At 35.5% G+C, this 10,241-nt stretch overlaps 1 non-coding gene across 1 annotated transcript; it reads right to left on the bottom strand.

Moving 5' to 3' along the window:
* Positions 1-2,064: 2,064 nt before the first annotated feature.
* Trnav-cac (transfer RNA valine (anticodon CAC)) lies at positions 2,065-2,137 on the bottom strand. The gene has a single exon. It is a non-coding gene; the product is annotated as a tRNA-Val (tRNA).
* Positions 2,138-10,241: the final 8,104 nt, after the last annotated feature.

A 10,241-nucleotide genomic window follows, 5' to 3' on the forward strand; every position in this document is an offset into this window, starting at 1 on the left:
AGTTCTTCTTTTTCTATTTGTATCCCTTCTATTTTTTTTTTCTGTCTAATTTTTTTCTGGCTAGAGTTTCTAGAATTATATTGAATAGAAGTGGTAAAAGAGGGCATCCCTATCTTGTTCCAGTTTTTAGATAGAATGCTTTCAATTTTTCTCCATTTAGAATGACCTTGGTTTTGGGTTTAGAATTCATAGCTTTTACAATGTTTTGAGGTATGTTCCTGCTCTCCCTAGTTTTTCCAGGGTTTTGAACATGAATGGATGCTGTATTTTGTCAAATGCTTTTTCTGCATGTATTGAGATGATCATATGATTCTTGTCTTTAAGTCTTTTGATGTGATGAATTATGTTTATTTGATCTCTGAATGTTGAACCAACTTTGCATCCCTGGGATGAACCCTACTTGATTATGGTGCACTATCTTTTTCATTGTGGCTTCTATTTTTACAAAACAAATCTCCCAAGAATTTAACAGCTTAAAACAACTTAAAAAAATCAAAAAGCAAAAACCTGGGACAGCTTGTCTCTCTATTCCATTAGCCTTAAATCTCTATGTAAGGCTCTGAAGTTTGGAAGGGACTCAATTGCTAGGCCTGAAGTCTTGTTCACTCCCACGTTTGGCTCAGTGCATGGAAGAATTTGAAGGCTAAGCCTCCATAAAGGAGCATTCTTCATGTGACATCCTGGTAGAATGGAGGCCTTAGAGTAGATGGATTTCAGAGCTTCAAGCATGAGTCTCCAGAAAGGTAAGTTTGAGGCTGCCTTGCCCTCATTGGGTACAGCCTTGGGAATCACCAAGAGTTACTCTCACTGAATTCTGTTGATTACAGGCAAGTCACAGGATGCTAAAAGTCAAGGGAGAAGGGATATAGACTCCACTTTAAAGGAATAGTATGGAAGAGTTCACCACCATTTATTAAATACATCACAACCAGATTTTCATTTTTGTGGTATGCAATGTTTAAAAATTTATTTAAAAAGTTATCCAAGATAAAAAAAGCCCACAAAAACAACAAAAGCTAAAATAAAAACCAATAACTAAGTTTAAAAGCAATATACTCCTTGAGCAAATTGTACACGTTTTAAAAATTCTTGTAGAGTTGTTCATTTCTTTACTTCTACAATCTTTATTGATGATTGATAAAATAATTTTAGTGCATATATTTATATACATGCTAAGGTAAGGAGAGAGGTCACTTGTTTTCTGTTTGTATTGATCAGAATTACATTTATCCCCCATAAAAGAAACTTGTTTACAGGGACTTGGCAGTTTTTTTTTTCCTTTTTTCTTTTTCCCTTGATGAGGCAGAGAATCTGAAGATAGACAGTTCAGAAACCTTGTAACCATTTAGGAAAGTCATCGATTTTACAGACTCTAATTGCTTCTTTTACTTTGCAGTCCCTGGCACTTGCCTCTGGTTCTTTTGTTTAAATGATGGCCATTCTACCTTTTTGTACTCCATCCAAATTCCAGGTGAGAAGAAAATGGGAAGACTGAAAGGCAAAACGTTGCTTCTAGCACCTTTGTCAAAACAATAGTTTTTGTAAAACCCACTGAATTCATTTCAGCACTGGCCAGAACCGAGTCATATATTCACCTATAGCTGCATAGGAGACTGGAATCTGGGCAACTCTGAGCTTGTCCATGTGCATCTGACACAGAATCACAGTTAGTGAAGGAGAGTGGATGGTGAGCGGTCCCTAGCAGTGTTTGCCACATGTTGAAGGTAAGAAACTGGGGTAGAGGGTCAGAGGACATGAGTCCAAAATGGTGGGGAAGAAATGTTATAGAAGGTTTAAAAGAGAGCTGACTTAAAAACATAGAGAAGTATTAACCAATGGACCGTTATTCTCAGGTGGAAGCCAAGATGGGACCTGTGTGATTGACCTAAAGACATTAAACACACAATCATTTGTGCCTTATTTATTTGTTCAATAATTTCTCCTATGAGGATGGATGGATATAGAGTGTTTTTAATAAAGTGGTACAGAGACACAGTGATCTTGTCACTCTGACTTGAGTCATGATTGATCTTGAGCACTTTGGAATAGAATTTCTATTTTTTTTAATGGTGCTGGGGATTGAACCCAGGGCCTTGTGCATGTGAGGCAAACACTCTACCAACTGAGCTATATCCTCAGCCCCTAATTTTGAAATTTTTTGAAGATGAATTTTTTTCCCCAGTGGGACTCTTCTTATTTTCATGTGTGGTGTGGGTTTTATCAATAATATACCAAGTGATTTTATTTGTAGGCCTTGACTCATCATGCTTTTTACTGCCAAAGTACAATCAAAATCCAGTGAGAGTATTCAAAAGAAATGCAACAAACAATGGGCATAGCATTCTTGCACAGTGTGCTGACTTGAAATTAGAATTTTATAAATCTGTTGAACTTCCAAACAGACTACTAGAAATCATGATTCCTCAGGCATTAGATATAGACTCTTCAGTCTTTTAATTTAAGGTAAATTAAAAAACAAAATTTTCATTTATAAATATCATGTACCTCTTTATCTATATTCCCACATCTTTCATCGAATCTGTTATAGGAAGTCATGCACAAATTCAGAGAACTCCAAAAGTAAACACTAAAAATTTCTGATAACATTTTCAGTAATGCAACAATTTGAAGGTGAAGATATTTGGAAAGATAAATGGCTCTCAGATAAACCTCCTGGAGATTTGGTTTCGACATAATTCATTTTACTTATAACTCATTTTGCTTAGGGGTTAATTCTTGTGGTCTAACTTTGTTTTTTACTAGTTATGTCCTCAAATTCTAAACATACCCTTTCTCTCTTTTGACATCAGTTTGAATGAGCAATCATGTCTTTTTATTGATCTCCTCTAAAATTGGATAGATACCAAATTGTAGCTTTAATCCAACCCCTTTTTCTCATGGTTCAACATGATTCCTATGACCAGATCAGCAATAACTATCATGCCAGTGATTCAATTTGGCAGTTTCCAGTGCAATTAATTGAAGTAGAAAGAAATAAATCTGTAGAGCATATATTAAGTAATTTTGTGAACCACTTATTTCAAAAGTTTTGTTAAATGTTTCTTTTAAATGTTGGCCCAGTATTCATATCTGAGAACTCACCAAATCCTGTAAGAGCTCATAAATGAATATCTTACTTGCAGTCAAAACAGAGAAGCATATTTCAGAAATGATTTTGTAATATTGATTGTAATTGTGAACTCTTAGATGAAAAGCTAATTGTTCCTGGAAACACTTATACTGCTGGAATAAGAAATGGACTCGAAGCTATCTAAAATACTCCTACTGTATTGACATTTTGGAAGTGAATTTCTTAAAGTATCTCTTACTACTCTGAGCATTCATATATTATAACAGAGAATTAAAAATATTAATATACAAGGATAGCAAGGATTATACTCATCAACAAGTTTACTTTTTTTTTCTCTTAAAAATAAATTGGCTTAGTTAAGTAAAAAAAAAAAAGCCAAAATGGGCTGTTTAAATTGTTTGAGCATTATATAGTATTATTAAATGAAAAACCCAATAAAAACATTTAAAAATTATAAAATCTGAAAGTAGTAGGAAGAGCAAATGGAAAAAAAATTTATAGAAAATGTATAAATGGATTTCACAATAATTGTAGCAGACAAGGGAGAATTATGTACACAATTATTTAGGAAATCATTTATTTCTAAATTCCCACAGAATCAGACATATTTTATTAACCATATGTATTAACCAAATGTTAGTTTGGTTAGTTCACTAATTTTAAACACCCATTAATTTTAAACAACCTGAAACAAGTTTCTTCATTCAGTTTAATTGTGTTCTTTATAATGCTTTTTTTCTTACATATAGTCGGCATTTAGCACAATTTTCAGATGAATGAACAAAATAAAATTGTTTTTTTTAAATTTTTATTGTTGGTTGTTCAAAACATTACATAGTTCTTGATATATCATATTTCACACTTTGATTCAAGTGGGTTATGAACTCCCATTTTTACCCCATATACAGATTGCAGAATCACATTGGTTACACATCCATTGATTTACATATTGCCATACTAGTGTCTGTTGTATTCTGCTGTCCTTCCTATCCTCTACTATCTCCCTCCCCTCCCCTCCCCTTCCCTCCCCTCTTCTCTCTCTACCCCCTCTACTGTAATTCATTTCTCCCCCTTGTATTATTTTTCCCTTTCCCCTCACTTCCTCTTGTATGTAATTTTGTATAACCCCTGAGGGTCTCCTTCCATTTCCATGCAATTTCCCTTCTCTCTCCCTTTCCCTCCCACCTCTCACCCCTGTTTAATGTTAATCTTCTTCTCATGTTCTTCGTCCCTACTCTGTTCTTAGTTACTCTCCTTATATCAAAGAAGACATTTAGCAATTGTTTTTTAGGGATTGGCTACCTTCACTTAGCACAATCTGCTCTAATGCCATCCATTTCCATGCAAATTCTATGATTTTGTCATTTTTTAATGCAGAGTAATACTCCATTGTGTATAAATGCCACATTTTTTTTTATCCATTCGTCTATTGAAGGGCATCTAGGTTGGTTCCACAGTCTTGCTATTGTGAATTGTGCTGCTATGAACATCCATGTAGCAGTGTCCCTGTAGCATGCTCTTTTTAGGTCTTTAGGGAATAGACCTAGAAGGGGAATAGCTGGGTCGAATGGTGGTTCCATTCCCAGCTTTCCAAGAAATCTCCATACTGCTTTCCAAATTGGCCACACCAATTTGCAGTCCCACCAGCAATGTACAAGTGTACCCTTTCCCCACATCCTTGCCAGCACTTCTTGTTGTTTGACTTCCTAATGGCTGCCAATCTTACTGGAGTGAGATGGTATCTTAGGGTGGTTTTGATTTGCATTTCTCTGACTGCTAGAGATGGTGAGCATTTTTTCATGTACTTATTGATTGATTGTATGTCCTCCTCTGAGAAGTGTCTGTTCAGGTCCTTGGCCCATTTGTTGATTGGGTTATTTGTTATCTTATTGTCTAATTTTTTGAGTTCTTTGTATACTCTGGATATTAGGGCTCTATCTGAAGTGTGAGGAGTAAAGATTTGTTCCCAGGATGTAGGCTCCCTATTTACCTCTCTTATTGTTTATTTTGCTGAGAAAAAAACTTTTTAGTTTGAGTAAGTCCCATTTGTTGATTCTAGTTATTAACTCTTGTGTTATGGGTGTCCTATTGAGGAATTTGGAGCCTGATCCCACAGTATGTAGATCATAGCCAACTTTTACTTCTATCAGACGCAGAGTCTGATTTGATATGAAGCTCCTTGATCCATTTTGAGTTAATTTTTGTGCATGGCAAGAGAAAGGTATTCAATTTCATTTTGTTGCATAAGGATTTCCAGTTTTCCCAGCACCATTTGTTGAAGATGCTATCCTTCCTCCATTGCATGCTTTTAGCCCCTTTATCAAATATAAGAAAGTTGTAGTTTTGTGGATAGGTTTCTGTGTCCTCTATTCTGTACCATTGGTCCACCCGCCTGTTTTGGTACCAGTACCATGCTGTTTTTGTTACTATTGCTCTGTAGTATAGTTTGAAGTCTTGTATCGCTATACCGCCTGATTCACACTTTCTGCTTAGCATTGTTTTTGCTATTCTGGGTCTTTTATTTTTTCATATGAATTTCATGATTGCTTTATCTATTTCTACAAGAAATGCTGTTGGGATTTTGATTGGCATTGCATTAAACCTACAGAGAACTTTTGGTAATATCGCCATTTTGATGATGTTAGTTCTGCCTATCCATGAACAGGGTATATTTTTCCATCTTCTAAGATCTTCTTCTACTTCTATCTTTAGGGTTCTGTAGTTTTCATTGTATAAATATTTCACCTCTTTTGTTAGGTTGATTCCCAAGTATTTTTTTTTTTTTTTTGAGGATATTGTGAATGGAGTGGTTGTCCTCATTTCCATTTCGGAGGATTTGTCACTGATATACAGGAATGCCTTTGATTTATGCATGTTGATTTTATATCCTGCCACTTTGCTGAATTCATTTATTAGCTCTAATAGCTTCTTTGTAGACCCTTTTGGGTCTGCTAGGTATAGAATCATGTCACCTACAAATAGTGATAATTTGAGTTCTTCTTTTCCTATTTTTATGCCTTTAATTTCTTTCATCTGTCTAATTGCTCTGGCCAGTGTTTCGAGAACTATGTTGAACAGAAGTGGTGATAGAGGACATCCCTGTCTTGTTCCACATTTTAGAGGGAATGCCTTCAATTTTTCTCCATTCAGAATGATGCTAGCCTGAGGCTTAGCATAGATTGCTTTTACAATATTGAGGTATGTTCCTGTTATCCCTAGTTTTTCTAGAGTTTTGAACATAAAGGGATGCTGTACGTTTTCGAATGCTTTTTCTGCATCTATCGAGATGATCATATGGTTCTTATTTTTAAGTCTACTGATGTGGTGAATAACATTTATTGATTTCTGTATATTGAACCAGTCTTGCATCCCAGGGATGAATTCTACTTGATCATGCTGCACAATTTTCTTGATATGTTTTTGTATCCGATTCGCCAGAATTTTATTGAGGATTTTTGCATCTAGGTTCATTAAAGATATTGGTCTGTAGTTTTTTTTCTTTGAAGTGTCTTTGTCTGGTTTAGGAATCAGGGTGATGTTGGCCTTGTAGAATGAATTTGGAAGTTCTCCCTCTTTTTCTATTTCCTGAAATAGCTTGAAAAGTATTGGTATTAGTTCCTCTTTAAAGGTTTTGTAAAACTCTGCTGTATACCCATCTGGTCCTGGGCTTTTCTTAGTTGGTAGTCTTTTGATGGTTTCTTCTATTTCCTCAGTTGATATTGGTCTGTTTAGGTTGTCTATATACTCGTGACTCAATCTGGGCAGATCATATGACTTAAGAAATTTATCGATGCCTTCACTATCTTCTATTTTATTGGAGTATAAAGATTCAAAATAATTTCTGATTATCTTCTGTATTTCTGAAGTGTCTGTTGTGATATTGCCTTTTTCATCCTGTATGCTAGTAATTTGAGTTCTCTCTCTTCTTCTCTTCATTAGCATGGCTAAGGGTCTGTCGATTTTATTTATATTTTCAAAGAACCAACTTTTAGTTTTGTCAATTTTTTCAATTGTTTCTTTTGTTTTGATTTCATTAATTTCAGCTCTGATTTTAATTATTTCTTGCCTTCTACTTCTTTTGCTGTTGTTTTGCTCTTCTTTTTCTAGGATTTTGAGATGAAGTATGAGATCATTTATTTGTTGGTTTTTTCTTTTTTTAAGGAATGAACTCCAAGCAATGAATTTTCCTGTTAGAACTGCTTTCAATTTGTACCATAGATTCTGATATGTTGTGTCTGTGTTTTCATTTATCTCTAAGAATTTTTTAATTTCCTCCTTGATGTCTTCTATAACCCATTGATCATTCAGTAACCTATTGTTCATTCTCCAAGTGATGCCTGATTTTTCGTTACTTCTTTTTTCATTGATTTTCAGTTTCATTCCATTATGATCAGATAAGATGCATGGTATTATCTCTACTCCTTTATATTGTGTAAGAGTTGCCCTGTGACATAATATATCATCTATTTTTGAGAAGGATCCATATGCTGCTGAGAAAAAAGTGTTAGTGCTTGATGTTGGGTGGTATATTCTATATATGTCAATTAAGTCTAGGTTATTAATTGTGTTATTGAGTTCTATAGTTTCCTTATTCAACTTTTGTTTGGAAGATCTGTCCAGTGGTGAGAGAGGTGTGTTGAAGTCTCCCATGATTATTGTGTGGTGGTCTATTAGACTCTTGAACTTGAGAAGAGTTTGTTTGATGAACATAGCTGCACCATTGTTTGGGGCATATATATTTATGATTGTTATGTCTTGTTGGTGTATGGTTCCCTTGAGCAGTATGTAGTGTCCCTCTTTATCCCTTTTGATTAACTTTGGCTTTAAATCTATTTTATTTGATATGAGTATGGACACTCCTGCTTGTTTCCAAAGTCCATATGAGTGATATGATTTTTCCCAACCTTTCACCTTCAGTTTATGTATGTCTTTTCCTATCAAATGCATCTCCTGTAGGCAGCATATTGTTGGGTCTTGTTTTGTGATCCATTCTACTAGCCTGTGTCTCTTAATTGGTGAGTTTAAGCCATTAACATTTAGGGTTATTATTGAGATATGGGTTGTTCTTCCAGCCATATTTGTTTATTTATGTTACTAAACATGGTTTGTTTTCCTCTTTGATTATTTTTCCCCCTTTACTGTACTACCTCCCGCTGTTGGTTTTCATTGTTATTTTCCATTTCCTCTTCCTATAAAATTTTGCCGAGGATGTTTTGAAGAGATGGTTTTCTAGCTGCACATTCTTTTAACTTTTGTTTATCATGGAAGGTTTTAATTTCATCTTTCATCCTGATGCTTAATTTCGCTGGATACACAATTCTTGGTTGGAACCCATTTTCTTTCAGTGTTTGAAATATGTTATTCCAGGATCTTCTAGCTTTCAGAGTCTGTGTTGAAAGATCAGCTGTTATCCTGATTGGTTTACCCCTAAATGTAATCTGCTTCCTTTCTCTTGTAGCTTTTAAAATTCTCTTCTTATTCTCTATATTGGGCATTTTCATTATAATGTGTCTAGGTGTGGATCTCTTATGATTTTGCACATTCGGCGTCCTGTAGGCTTCTAGGATTTGGGATTCTGTCTCATTCTTCAAGCCTGGGAAGTTTTCTCATATTTTTTCATTGAATAGATTGCTCATTCCTTTGGTTTGGACCTCTATACCTTCCTGTATCCCAATGACTCTTAAGTTTGGTCTCTTTATGTTATCCCATATTTCTTGAATATTCTGCTCATGGTTTCTTAACAGTCTTGCTGAACTGTGTATGTTCTTTTCAAATTGAAAAATCTGTCTTCATTGTCTGATGTTCTATCTTCTAAGTGTTCTACTCTGCTGGTAGTATTCTTAACTGAGTTTTTAAGTTGGTTTATTGCTTTCTGCATTTCTAGGATTTCTGTTTGTTTGTTTTTTATAAACTCTATCTCCCTGTATTGTTGATCTTTTGCTTCTTGGATTTGTTTATGTAATTCATTGTCGAAGTGATCTTTCATTGTCTGATTTTGCTGTCTAATGTCTTCCTTGAGGCTCCAGATCATCTGAAGCATGTATATCCTGAATTCTTTATCTGACATTCCATCTGCTGCAGCTATTACCTCTTCTAAAGTTGAGTTGACCTGCATTGCTTGTGGTCCTTTCTTTCCTTGTCTTTTCATACTGCTTGCATTTCTTTCTGCTTGATGAAACTGTTGTGTTATTGAATTTTCCCCCTATATTTTTATATGGCTCTTGTATATTTGAAAATTCTTCCTTGCAAGGGCGGGTGGCGGCTGTGCTCCTCCTCCAATTGGGGTGATCTGTCTACCACGCTGATGGGCCCCTGGTCCTGTTCTGCTAGTCGGTCGCAGGTCTGCCTACCTTGCAGGCGTGGGCGGCGGCTCTGCTCTGCCCCTACTCCAATTGGGGTGATGTGTCTGCCATGCCAGCAGGCTGCTAAGCCTGTTCCGCTGGTCGGTTGCATGTCTGCCTACCTTGCAGGCGTGGGCTTCGGCTCTGGTCTGCCCCTACTTCAATTGGGGTGATGTGACTACCAAACCGGCAGACCGCTGGGCCTGCTACGGGCACGGGAGGTGGCTCTGCTCTCCAAAATAAAATTGTTAATTTTAAAAAATATTAAACAGAACATACTATATTAATACTTAAGGCTTTTTGTTTGTTTGTTTGTTTGTTTACTGAGTTACATCCCCAGCCCTTAAGAAGAATTTAAGATAGTTGCTTCAAGTGCTCACATCTAAGGGAATTAGGCCAAAATGACATTCAGAGACATCACTGCTCTGGTAGTTCTTAGCCAAAGATGCAAAGAGCCAAAGTGTAACTTCTTTTTTTTCTTCTTATTATTCTTCTTTTTTTTTCTTACAAGACAACTCAAATTGTACTCATGGTACAAAAAATAACAAATGACACATTCGTACAGAAAAACACGTAGCTTATAGCTCATTCTTTAAAACTAGAACAGATAAAAATCAGCACAGATTCTCATTTTTACTATAAAAAATAAAATCAAAATTACACATTGAGAATTGAACTGTTTTTTTTTCTTCTTCTTTACAGGGATGTGACATACATGTTTTCTGGTCAGTACTAAACCAAACATTCTTTAATTTAAGAAATGACTTGTGTTGTGTGCGGTGGTGCACGCCTGTAATCTTAGTGGCTCC

Source organism: Ictidomys tridecemlineatus, chromosome 7 (genome assembly GCF_052094955.1).
Source record: "Ictidomys tridecemlineatus isolate mIctTri1 chromosome 7, mIctTri1.hap1, whole genome shotgun sequence".
NCBI lineage: Eukaryota > Metazoa > Chordata > Mammalia > Rodentia > Sciuridae > Ictidomys > Ictidomys tridecemlineatus.